The 13,876-nt window shown below is 36.4% G+C and overlaps 1 protein-coding gene across 10 annotated transcripts in view; it reads right to left on the reverse strand.

Moving 5' to 3' along the window:
- The window catches only part of LOC129718726 (uncharacterized), a 463,725-nt gene that overhangs the window by 267,038 nt on the left and 182,811 nt on the right, over positions 1-13,876 (reverse strand). For 4 of the 10 annotated variants that reach the window (XR_008727021.1, XR_008727019.1, XR_008727020.1 and 1 more), the window contains exons 1-2: positions 1,844-3,756; positions 1,643-1,781 (exon numbers count right to left, since the gene is read on the reverse strand). The exons of 1 other annotated variant lie outside the window; for it this stretch is intronic. The gene's annotated coding sequence lies outside the window, so the exon portion shown is untranslated. Of the gene's footprint in view, positions 1-1,642; positions 1,782-1,843; positions 3,970-13,876 lie in introns of those variants that run through there. 5 more of the 10 variants (XR_008727023.1, XR_008727024.1, XR_008727016.1 and 2 more) reach the window with 5 other exon arrangements.

A 13,876-nucleotide genomic window follows, 5' to 3' on the forward strand; every position in this document is an offset into this window, starting at 1 on the left:
TGTAAACAACATTCTTTTGTTTGGAGTTCTAGAAGATTCGCAAAAAGAACCATCCGTGCTATAAAAGGGACCCGATCGACGCCAATCCCGCATAAACAAATACCATACACGAATTGTTTCCCGTATAGTATCTTAACCATTTATAGAAAAGTCACATAACCATTTACATACCATTTCAGCTTTTGACCATCTAGTTAATGGTAAACTGAGAAACAACCATTTGGTGAACTAGGCGTTAGGTATGGTTACCATTCAAAAACAGCGATTTTCCCGAACATATTTTTTTCGATACTATACACAATATGGTTATCTAATAATCCAAAATTTTGTACTAAAACTATTCTTCAAATAGTACGAATATGTTATTTTGCAGTAGTTTCTAGTTGTTCAGGTATCATTACATGAATGGTATATCTATATTGATTTATATTCTGATAATCGTTCGTGGAATACCGTGCTGGACCGAAATCCGTACACCTAAGCACATGATAATCATCGACGGTCAACATAAAATCAAGAAATCACATATTGCTTTAAACTGACATGTTTACTTATAGGTCTACTTATATTTTATCACTATTTTCAAGCAAAATGATTAAAATCACTCTGAAACTCGAAAAAATCATGTTTAAATAGAACATGTTTTGAATCGAAATCCGTACACAGTTTTTTGTCTGAATCAAAACCCGTACACTTTTGAATCGAAATCCGCACACACACGATATAGACTGGATTAGAGTCCATACAGAAATAAATCAAAATCCGTATAGATATAGAAGTACATAAATGAACATCTTTTATTTATAATTCATCTTTAATATTACGAATAAATATATTTTGAGGATCAATTTGTTCCTAAAGTTTCACACGGTTTTCTAATTCTTATATCTGCTGAAATAGTGCAATTTTCGTAGCGTTTCGTTGCGGCACCCCTTATTGTAGCAACCGGAACGCCGGAACCTTTCGAAGCTTCCCAGTACGACTTTCCCTAGCGCACCTCAGTCACAGCTCCTTCGAAATTGTTCGCCGTATATTTATACTTGTTTTCTTCCATTATATGCTGAAAACAAGAAGAAAGCTCAACAATATATGCATGATACACACGCTGTACGGATTTCGATTCAAGCAATTAACAAGGATCAAAATCCGTACGGCACAGTTTTTGTTGAATAAATACAAGTTACACTATTCACCAGACAAAATACAGCTCGAAAATGACGAAGACTTACCTTTTCCATCATTTTCAAGAAGATTCACAGAGTAAAACACGTATATCTCACTTGAAAAACGTTTTCCACTGAAGAACGTTTTCTTAGTAAATTCTCTAACGATACAACGAAATGACAACTGAAACCGATACACGATTGATTTTTTATTTTTATTATTTTTATTTCATGGCCTACTGACGCATAGTTTAATTTAACAGAAGGCCAACAGCTCAACGGACATGTACATGTAACTATCATATGAATTTTCATTTTTATAATGCTTAAAATTGAAGAAAAACGTCAGGGTGTACGGATTTCGATACTGTACGGGTTTCGATCCAGCACGGTAGTCGTGATATTGTTTTGAATATTATAAAGATTGTTAGTGGCGATTGCTTTATTTTTTGCAAAAATATGATGTTTTTGTTTTTCACCTGCAAATATCATCACTTTCCAGCCATGTAGCACATTTCTCTTTGTGAGTAGGCATATTTGTATTCTTCCAGGCTGCGAGGGACGCTGTTTTGCATTCGTCGTGCAATGTCGACTTCAACTTCGTTCTGCTCGGAGATACTGGAAAGAAAAAATTATTGTATAAATACTAAAGCCGGAAGATTTGTGACCAATTTGATTACCTTCCATTATAGTTTGACAAAAACCTGCGACTACAGCGTTTGCTGGAAGATGTCTCTTCGTTTCTCGATGGAGCTTCAACCGTTGAAGGTGTGGTGAACAAATAGTGCTCACTATCCTATTTGGGGATACTGAATATAATATTGTAGCTCAATAGTTTAAGTCATTCAATTTAGTACAGTAATAACTGATAAAAGATATTATCACGAACAGTTACCATACTTCATTAAGTACAGTTAAAGTCCTCACCGCTTCAGCAATGGTTTTTGATTATGCGGGATGAGTTCAGTATTTTTCTAATGTGTTTACAAGCGACAAGAACTACGAAAGCATAAATAAAGCGTTATAAGAAGCTAGTGACAGTTGAGTAGTTGTGATTAAAGTGTAATAAAGTTTACAGTGTTAAAATTAGTTCCTGTTTAACTTTCCGAATCCGATATATGTACGACCAACCGAGTTCCTCCACCGTACAACCGCTACGATTCCCGACACCCAGAGGTCTTCCGATACAGTCCACCGAAATTGAATTCCGATCCGAACAAACTCAAAAGTGAAAAAGCTAGCAATTCAATCGAACGATGTAATTTTCTCATACATCGACATGAATACATTTGAACAGATAGGCAACGCTATTCTTCGGAATACTGCCATAATAATTTATAAGAAACCTGTCCAAGTTTCTACAGAGACTGAGATAAGCAGCATATTAAAACAGTACCATGACTCTGCAACTGGAGGTCATATCGGTATAAATAGATTATATAAGAAACTCAAGTCCCTTTACACCTGGCCAAAAATGAAGCAAACAATTCCAGATTACGTCGGAAATTGCAAGCTTTGCAAAATAAACAAACTTGCAATACCTGTAAGAACACCCGTTGTAGTTACTACTACACCTAACACAGCCTTTGATGTCGTGTCCATTGACACCATCGGTCCGTTCGCACTCACTGAAAATGGAAACCGCTATGCAGTTACACTGCAATCTGATCTCTCCAAGTATGTTATTGCAATTCCCGTACCGGACAAATCAGCTGTTTCCATAGCTAAAACAGTCGTGGAAAAATGTATACTTGTATTCGGACCAATGAAATGTATTAAAACGGATCAAGGTACCGAATACAAGGGAGTGTTTGATGAAGTATGCAAACTACTCCAAGTAAACCACAAATGTTCTACGGCGTACCACCCACAAACTATTGGCGCCCTAGAACGAAACCATAAATGTTTAAATGAATTTTTGCGAATATTTGTGAACGAGCAAAAAAAAAAACAATTGGGATGAGTGGTTACCATTCTATTGTTTTTGCTACAATACAACCCCAAACATACAACATGATTTCACACCATTTGAATTAATATTTGGAAAAAAATGTAATACTTTTGAATTTTGCAACAATAACATAGATCCTTTGTACAATCTCGAGTCATACCAATAAGAACTGAAATCTAGATTACAAGTAATTCACAACAACGTCACGCAAACACTAAACTGAGAAAAAATCAGCAGCACAAATATGGTCAACAATAAAATAATCCACACAGACATAAGAGTAAGTGAAACGGTATATTTACAAAAAGAAAATAGACACAAGAGACCCAGTATATTGTGGACCATTCAAAATCACAAAATTGAGTTTACCAAATGCAACAATAGTTGACGAAGAAAATAAACAGCAGGAAGTTCATATCTCAAGATTAATAAAACATCGTTTCACCAACAAGTAATAAAGGTTCCTTTCCCAGTAGGGGGAAGGGGCGAGTCGAAAATTGAAAAAAAAGAAGATTAGGATCAACAAAACAATAATGTCTGTTGTAACAATAACAAATCAAAATTGTGAGAGACACTTGAAGCAAGCCGAACAACTTTTAATCAATGTTGGCCCTTAGGGGAATGGTGTGACATGTGCATTCCACAACTTGCGTGAATTTACCCACCAAAATATTCACCCACTAAAATTTTATTTGGCCCTCTAGCGGCGAATAGGTGAACTATCAACAGCGCCACCTACATATCAAACTACAAAATATTTTAGTGGCTTGGTGGGTGAATTCACGTAACATTACCACAGATAACAGATATCCAAGCTAATTTTGCTTCATGTGTAAAAAGACGCAACGGTTTTTTAGCATGTCGCAATACGCAGTATGGTGGCGCTAAGAACACCTAATGGTCAATGATACGATAAAATCGATAGTTTTCCAGCTCTTATCGATATTATTGTAATAAGAAGCGTTGCCGTTTTTTAATGTTGAAATTTTGAGCAGCCGTAATTTGTACATAATCGACAATTTTATTTAATCCCAGTTTATATTTGCGACGAATTTGTTTGTTTTCGTGTTAATATGAAAAAAAAACAAACAAACCTCACAAAAACAATGTTATATCGTTGCAAAAACAGCGACTCTTTGTGAGAATTTTCATGCGTCTGGCAGCTTTGAATATAATCCAGCGCTGCCATCACTAAAGTGGTTAAAGTCGCAAGTTGCAGAAAGATGTCGTTAGCATTCCAAACGAGTAAGAATTTGAAATCTTACACACGATTTGTGAAGTTTTTTGTTCTAGCTTGGATATCTGTTATCTGTGACATTACTAATTTGTGAATCTACCCTCTAAAAGCAACCACCAAAACATTTTTGTGGCTGAGCGTTGGTGGTAATTTCTTTTATGAATATAATAATTATTAACGACATCGCGCACACGACTTAAGTCCATAGTTTTTTTTTCCGTGCTAGTTGAGACCCTCATGTATCGACCCAGATTGACTGAATGTGGCGAGTATTACGTTTTACTATGTTAGAGCCACCCATAGTAACATTCATATTCCCATACATATATATGAGCGGAAAAAAAAATTCAATATAAATTTTTTGCACATGACTTGAGTCCAAAGTTTATTTTTTCCGTGCTAGTTGAGACACTCATTCATCGACCCAGATTGACTGAATGTGGCGAGTATTACGTTTTACTATCTAGAAAATCTATAACGAGCGTCTTAGCAGAGTGATTGAGATCAATCAAAGAAATAGTTATCGGTTTCCGTTATACTCTACTAAATTTTTTGGAAATAAATATTGAAATTCAGTCCGCAAATATATATTTCGACTGTGACGTACAGTCTTCCTCAGTGCTTATGTGGACTGGTAAAGAGCAAAGCGTAAATCCTGTTTTTTTATTTGTAGTAGGTAAAAATGAAAATTTAGCACCCTTAATTGGAGTTAGGTAGGGAATTATGCGGTCGATTGTTTACCGTACCATGTCTGGGGTTTTTGGGAAGCAGATTGAATAGCCATGAGGGGTGATTACCTGCGTCTTTATTGAGAAGCGTGCATGAGTGTTGTTTATAAATTTCTAAACTTTCAGCTACGTCTAATTTCCATAAATTATTAACGGGGCGGAGGAGGTGAATGTTATCCGAAGTTAGTGGATGTTCCTCGTTAAAAATATGTTCAGCCACTTTTGATTTGAAATGGTGTGGTGGGGCATTTGTTGAAACTTTACTTGCTTTGGTCACTTCTGCGAAATGTTCTTTGAAACGTATCCCTAGGTTACGTTTAGTTTGTCCAATGTAAACCATGTCACAGTGACTGCATGCAATTTTATAAATTCCAGCTTTGTTCAGGGTATCAATAGGGTCTTTGGTAGACCCTAATTTTGTTTTGAGTTGGGTATTTCTACTAGTGTAGACAATATCCATCCCAAATTTTTTAAATTTTGAACGAAGTGGGCGTGTCAAGTTAACGTCATATTCAACGGCTACCCTTTTCAGATCTTCTGTTATTGGTGTGAGTGTTGTAAAAGATTTCCGAATTTGAGCACGCTTCTTTTTATCAACAATGGCTTGAATGATACTTTCATTGTAGCCATTAAGTTTAGCAATTTCGAAAATATATTCCAGTTCCTTTTGCTTGGCTACTTCACTAAGAGGTAAAGTTTCCATGCGGTGGATCATATGATGGAAGGATGCCATTTTATGCTGGAAGGGATGGTTTGAAGTGTTAGGTATTACCCGTTTTGTATTCGTGGGTTTCCGATAAATTTCAAATTCCAAGTCCGTAGACTTTCTGACTACAACGACGTCCAAGAAAGGGAGTCTGTTGTTAAGTTCTTTTTCAATTGTGAAGTTTATATTTTTATGGGTATTATTAAGGGATATGAAAAAAGTTTCAAGATCCGCCCTTTTCAAAATACAAAAAATATCATCCACATACCTCCACCATCGAATCGGTAAGATGTTCCTCTTCTCTAATGTACTTTCTATATTTGCCATGAAGAGCTCACATAGAAAGGGAGAAAGAGGATTCCCCATTGGTGCCCCTTTAGTCTGTTTGTAAAATTTACCACGAAATGTGAAGTAGTTTTCTTTCATGCAAAGGCGTGAAAGTTTCAACAAACTGTCAACTTTCTTTTTCCAAGTATTATCAAAATATTGGGAAAGAAGCCAGTCCTCTAAAAGGTTTAAGGTTTCATTCACTGGAACGCTAGGAAATCAGGCCGTAACGTCAAATGAAACCATTATCTCATCAGATTGGATGTTACCCGAGGATCTTAAATTTTCAACGAAATCTCCGGTGCTCTTTACTGATCGACTTGGAAATTTATGGGGCATGGCTTGAAATTCTTTTACCAGCCATTTAGCCAATTTTTCTGTGGGAGCCCCTACCGCTGAGATAATTTCTCTCATTTCATTTCCAGGTTTGTGAATTTTGGGGAGACCCTTTATTCTTGGAAGAACTGGATTTGAAACACGAGGATTTTGTAACGCATTACCCAAAACGGGTTTGCATTCTTTTATTGTATTTTCTACACGTTTTACCATATCAGCAAGAGGATTGAGTCGCAGTTGCCAATATGGACCTTTATCAATTTTTTGGGTTATTTGTTCATCCTAGTCAGACTTGTCCATGATGACGGTTTTGTTCCCCTTATCTGCTTTTAAATAGAAAACAGGTTTTTTACGTAATTCCTCAACTGTCTTTAAATCAGACGAATTTTCATGACGTGGCAGTGTCTTAGTAATTTTTGAAAAAATTTGGCGTACTTCACCAGTTTGTTCTGTGGAAAGTTTACAACTGTCCATCCCAGCTTCTATATCGATGATCGATTGTTCAATATTGGGTCGTGAAGGAATTGCGAAATTTAGGCCCATATTCAGAAGATTTTGCTGGGGTTGTGAAAACTCGTACGAAGACCTATTGACCACAAAGTCGTCAATGAGGTGTACTTTGGCTGTCTTTCTACTACTGTTATTTCGTAGAAGCAGTTGATTTAACTTTTTCAATCCCAATTTTTCGTTTTCTTTCCCCTTCACACTTTTCGGCTACTTTAACTTTAGTTAGAAAATTTTGAAATTCAAAAGGAAATTCTTTGGCAAGTTTTAAATGAAGTGAATAACATTCCAGAGTTGTGGAGCTAAGTTTACTATAAAGAAACTTGATGCTACTTTTCAAACACTCCCGTTCCATATGTTTTATAATGGAGGGGGCTATAGGACTTTTAACTTTTACTCTATGACTCGTGGGAGTGACATGATATTTCAAACAATTTTTAAGAAAGGAAATAGATTTGTGGATACCCGCAATGCTCTTTTTTAACTTTAAAAACCTATTTGGCTCATTTGGCTTGGATGCCATTGTCAAATCTAGAAAATCTATAACGAGCGTCTTAGCAGAGTGATTGAGATCAATCAAAGAAATAGTTATCGGTTTCCGTTATACTCTACTAAATTTTTTGGAAATAAATATTGAAATTCAGTCCGCAAATATATATTTCGACTGTGACGTACAGTCTTCCTCAGTGCTTATGTGGACTGGTAAAGAGCAAAGCGTAAATCCTGTTTTTTTATTTGTAGTAGGTAAAAATGAAAATTTAGCACCCTTAATTGGAGTTAGGTAGGGAATTATGCGGTCGATTGTTTACCGTACCATGTCTGGGGTTTTTGGGAAGCAGATTGAATAGCCATGAGGGGTGATTACCTGCGTCTTTATTGAGAAGCGTGCATGAGTGTTGTTTATAAATTTCTAAACTTTCAGCTACGTCTAATTTCCATAAATTATTAACGGGGCGGAGGAGGTGAATGTTATCCGAAGTTAGTGGATGTTCCTCGTTAAAAATATGTTCAGCCACTTTTGATTTGAAATGGTGTGGTGGGGCATTTGTTGAAACTTTACTTGCTTTGGTCACTTCTGCGAAATGTTCTTTGAAACGTATCCCTAGGTTACGTTTAGTTTGTCCAATGTAAACCATGTCACAGTGACTGCATGCAATTTTATAAATTCCAGCTTTGTTCAGGGTATCAATAGGGTCTTTGGTAGACCCTAATTTTGTTTTGAGTTGGGTATTTCTACTAGTGTAGACAATATCCATCCCAAATTTTTTAAATTTTGAACGAAGTGGGCGTGTCAAGTTAACGTCATATTCAACGGCTACCCTTTTCAGATCTTCTGTTATTGGTGTGAGTGTTGTAAAAGATTTCCGAATTTGAGCACGCTTCTTTTTATCAACAATGGCTTGAATGATACTTTCATTGTAGCCATTAAGTTTAGCAATTTCGAAAATATATTCCAGTTCCTTTTGCTTGGCTACTTCACTAAGAGGTAAAGTTTCCATGCGGTGGATCATATGATGGAAGGATGCCATTTTATGCTGGAAGGGATGGTTTGAAGTGTTAGGTATTACCCGTTTTGTATTCGTGGGTTTCCGATAAATTTCAAATTCCAAGTCCGTAGACTTTCTGACTACAACGACGTCCAAGAAAGGGAGTCTGTTGTTAAGTTCTTTTTCAATTGTGAAGTTTATATTTTTATGGGTATTATTAAGGGATATGATAAAAATTTCAAGATCCGCCCTTTTCAAAATACAAAAAATATCATCCACATACCTCCACCATCGAATCGGTAAGATGTTCCTCTTCTCTAATGTACTTTCTATATTTGCCATGAAGAGCTCACATAGAAAGGGAGAAAGAGGATTCCCCATTGGTGCCCCTTTAGTCTGTTTGTAAAATTTACCACGAAATGTGAAGTAGTTTTCTTTCATGCAAAGGCGTGAAAGTTTCAACAAACTGTCAACTTTCTTTTTCCAAGTATTATCAAAATATTGGGAAAGAAGCCAGTCCTCTAAAAGGTTTAAGGTTTCATTCACTGGAACGCTAGGAAATAACTTGATGCTACTTTTCAAACACTCCCGTTCCATATGTTTTATAATGCCATGCCCCATAAATTTCCAAGTCGATCAGTAAAGAGCACCGGAGATTTCGTTGAAAATTTAAGATCCTCGGGTAACATCCAATCTGATGAGATAATGGTTTCATTTGACGTTACGGCCTTATTTCCTAGCGTTCCAGTGAATGAAACCTTAAACCTTTTAGAGGACTGGCTTCTTTCCCAATATTTTGATAATACTTGGAAAAAGAAAGTTGACAGTTTGTTGAAACTTTCACGCCTTTGCATGAAAGAAAACTACTTCACATTTCGTGGTAAATTTTACAAACAGACTAAAGGGGCACCAATGGGGAATCCTCTTTCTCCCTTTCTATGTGAGCTCTTCATGGCAAATATAGAAAGTACATTAGAGAAGAGGAACATCTTACCGATTCGATGGTGGAGGTATGTGGATGATATTTTTTGTATTTTGAAAAGGGCGGATCTTGAAACTTTTTTCATATCCCTTAATAATACCCATAAAAATATAAACTTCACAATTGAAAAAGAACTTAACAACAGACTCCCTTTCTTGGACGTCGTTGTAGTCAGAAAGTCTACGGACTTGGAATTTGAAATTTATCGGAAACCCACGAATACAAAACGGGTAATACCTAACACTTCAAACCATCCCTTCCAGCATAAAATGGCATCCTTCCATCATATGATCCACCGCATGGAAACTTTACCTCTTAGTGAAGTAGCCAAGCAAAAGGAACTGGAATATATTTTCGAAATTGCTAAACTTAATGGCTACAATGAAAGTATCATTCAAGCCATTGTTGATAAAAAGAAGCGTGCTCAAATTCGGAAATCTTTTACAACACTCACACCAATAACAGAAGATCTGAAAAGGGTAGCCGTTGAATATGACGTTAACTTGACACGCCCACTTCGTTCAAAATTTAAAAAATTTGGGATGGATATTGTCTACACTAGTAGGAATACCCAACTCAAAACAAAATTAGGGTCTACCAAAGACCCTATTGATACCCTGAACAAAGCTGGAATTTTATAAAATTGCATGCAGTCACTGTGACATGGTTTACATTGGACAAACTAAACGTAACCTAGGGATACGTTTCAAAGAACATTTCGCAGAAGTGACCAAAGCAAGTAAAGTTTCAACAAATGCCCCACCACACCATTTCAAATCAAAAGTGGCTGAACATATTTTTAACGAGGAACATCCACTAACTTCGGATAACATTCACCTCCTCCGCCCCGTTAATAATTTATGGAAATTAGACGTAGCTGAAAGTTTAGAAATTTATAAACAACACTCATGCACGCTTCTCAATAAAGACGCAGGTAATCACCCCTCATGGCTATTCAATCTGCTTCCCAAAAACCCCAGACATGGTACGGTAAACAATCGACCGCATAATTCCCTACCTAACTCCAATTAAGGGTGCTAAATTTTCATTTTTACCTACTACAAATAAAAAAACAGGATTTACGCTTTGCTCTTTACCAGTCCACATAAGCACTGAGGAAGACTGTACGTCACAGTCGAAATATATATTTGCGGACTGAATTTCAATATTTATTTCCAAAAAATTTAGTAGAGTATAACGGAAACCGATAACTATTTCTTTGATTGATCTCAATCACTCTGCTAAGACGCTCGTTATAGATTTTCTAGATTTGACAATGGCATCCAAGCCAAATGAGCCAAATAGGTTTTTAAAGTTAAAAAAGAGCATTGCGGGTATCCACAAATCTATTTCCTTTCTTAAAAATTGTTTGAAATATCATGTCACTCCCACGAGTCATAGAGTAAAAGTTAAAAGTCCTATAGCCCCCTCCATTATAAAACATATGGAACGGGAATGTTTGAAAAGTAGCATCAAGTTTCTTTATAGTAAACTTAGCTCCACAACTCTGGAATGTTATTCACTTCATTTAAAACTTGCCAAAGAATTTCCTTTTGAATTTCAAAATTTTCTAACTAAAGTTAAAGTAGCCGAAAAGTGTGAAGGGGAAAGAAAACGAAAATTGGGATTGAAAAAGTTAAATCAACTGCTTCTACGAAATAACAGTAGTAGAAAGACAGCCAAAGTACACCTCATTGACGACTTTGTGGTCAATAGGTCTTCGTACGAGTTTTCACAACCCCAGCAAAATCTTCTGAATATGGGCCTAAATTTCGCAATTCCTTCACGACCCAATATTGAACAATCGATCATCGATATAGAAGCTGGGATGGACAGTTGTAAACTTTCCACAGAACAAACTGGTGAAGTACGCCAAATTTTTTCAAAAATTACTAAGACACTGCCACGTCATGAAAATTCGTCTGATTTAAAGACAGTTGAGGAATTACGTAAAAAACCTGTTTTCTATTTAAAAGCAGATAAGGGGAACAAAACCGTCATCATGGACAAGTCTGACTATGATGAACAAATAACCCAAAAAATTGATAAAGGTCCATATTGGCAACTGCGACTCAATCCTCTTGCTGATATGGTAAAACGTGTAGAAAATACAATAAAAGAATGCAAACCCGTTTTGGGTAATGCGTTACAAAATCTTCGTGTTTCAAATCCAGTTCTTCCAAGAATAAAGGGTCTCCCCAAAAATTCACAAACCTGGAAATGAAATGAGAGAAATTATCTCAGCGGTAGGGGCTCCCACAGAAAAATTGGCTAAATGGCTGGTAAAAGAATTTCAAGCCATGCCCCATAAATTTCCAAGTCGATCAGTAAAGAGCACCGGAGATTTCGTTGAAAATTTAAGATCCTCGGGTAACATCCAATCTGATGAGATAATGGTTTCATTTGACGTTACGGCCTTATTTCCTAGCGTTCCAGTGAATGAAACCTTAAACCTTTTAGAGGACTGGCTTCTTTCCCAATATTTTGATAATACTTGGAAAAAGAAAGTTGACAGTTTGTTGAAACTTTCACGCCTTTGCATGAAAGAAAACTACTTCACATTTCGTGGTAAATTTTACAAACAGACTAAAGGGGCACCAATGGGGAATCCTCTTTCTCCCTTTCTTTGTGAGCTCTTCATGGCAAATATAGAAAGTACATTAGAGAAGAGGAACATCTTACCGATTCGATGGTGGAGGTATGTGGATGATATTTTTTGTATTTTGAAAAGGGCGGATCTTGAAACTTTTTTCATATCCCTTAATAATACCCATAAAAATATAAACTTCACAATTGAAAAAGAACTTAACAACAGACTCCCTTTCTTGGACGTCGTTGTAGTCAGAAAGTCTACGGACTTGGAATTTGAAATTTATCGGAAACCCACGAATACAAAACGGGTAATACCTAACACTTCAAACCATCCCTTCCAGCATAAAATGGCATCCTTCCATCATATGATCCACCGCATGGAAACTTTACCTCTTAGTGAAGTAGCCAAGCAAAAGGAACTGGAATATATTTTCGAAATTGCTAAACTTAATGGCTACAATGAAAGTATCATTCAAGCCATTGTTGATAAAAAGAAGCGTGCTCAAATTCGGAAATCTTTTACAACACTCACACCAATAACAGAAGATCTGAAAAGGGTAGCCGTTGAATATGACGTTAACTTGACACGCCCACTTCGTTCAAAATTTAAAAAATTTGGGATGGATATTGTCTACACTAGTAGAAATACCCAACTCAAAACAAAATTAGGGTCTACCAAAGACCCTATTGATACCCTGAACAAAGCTGGAATTTATAAAATTGCATGCAGTCACTGTGACATGGTTTACATTGGACAAACTAAACGTAACCTAGGGATACGTTTCAAAGAACATTTCGCAGAAGTGACCAAAGCAAGTAAAGTTTCAACAAATGCCCCACCACACCATTTCAAATCAAAAGTGGCTGAACATATTTTTAACGAGGAACATCCACTAACTTCGGATAACATTCACCTCCTCCGCCCCGTTAATAATTTATGGAAATTAGACGTAGCTGAAAGTTTAGAAATTTATAAACAACACTCATGCACGCTTCTCAATAAAGACGCAGGTAATCACCCCTCATGGCTATTCAATCTGCTTCCCAAAAACCCCAGACATGGTACGGTAAACAATCGACCGCATAATTCCCTACCTAACTCCAATTAAGGGTGCTAAATTTTCATTTTTACCTACTACAAATAAAAAAACAGGATTTACGCTTTGCTCTTTACCAGTCCACATAAGCACTGAGGAAGACTGTACGTCACAGTCGAAATATATATTTGCGGACTGAATTTCAATATTTATTTCCAAAAAATTTAGTAGAGTATAACGGAAACCGATAACTATTTCTTTGATTGACGTTTTACTATGTTAGAGCCACCCATAGTAACATTCATATTCCCATACATATATATGAGCGGAAAAAAATTCAATAAACATTTTTTGTACACGACTTAAGTCCAAAGTTTATTTTTCCGTGCTAGTTGAGACCCACATGTATCGGCCCAGATTGACTGAATGTGGCGAGTACCAAAGTAACGTTCATATTCCCATACATATATATGAGCGGAAAAAAAATTTGATAAAAATTTTTTGCACATGACTTAAGTCCAAAGTTTATTTTTCCGTGCTAGTTGAGACCCTCATGTATCGACCCAGATTGACTGAGTGTGGCGAGTATTACGTTTTACTGTGTTAGAACCACCCATAGTAACATTCATATTCCCATACACATATATGAGCGGAAAAAAAATTCAATAAAAATTGTTTGCACACGACTTAAGTCCAAAGTGTATTTTTCCGTGCTAGTTGAGACACTCATGTATCGACCCAGATTGACTGAATGTAGCGAGTATTACGTTTTACTATGTTAGAGCCACCCATAGTAACATTCATATTCCTACACATATATATGAGC

This window comes from Wyeomyia smithii, chromosome 1 (assembly GCF_029784165.1).
Source record: "Wyeomyia smithii strain HCP4-BCI-WySm-NY-G18 chromosome 1, ASM2978416v1, whole genome shotgun sequence".
In the NCBI taxonomy this organism is placed as follows: Eukaryota; Metazoa; Arthropoda; class Insecta; order Diptera; family Culicidae; genus Wyeomyia; species Wyeomyia smithii.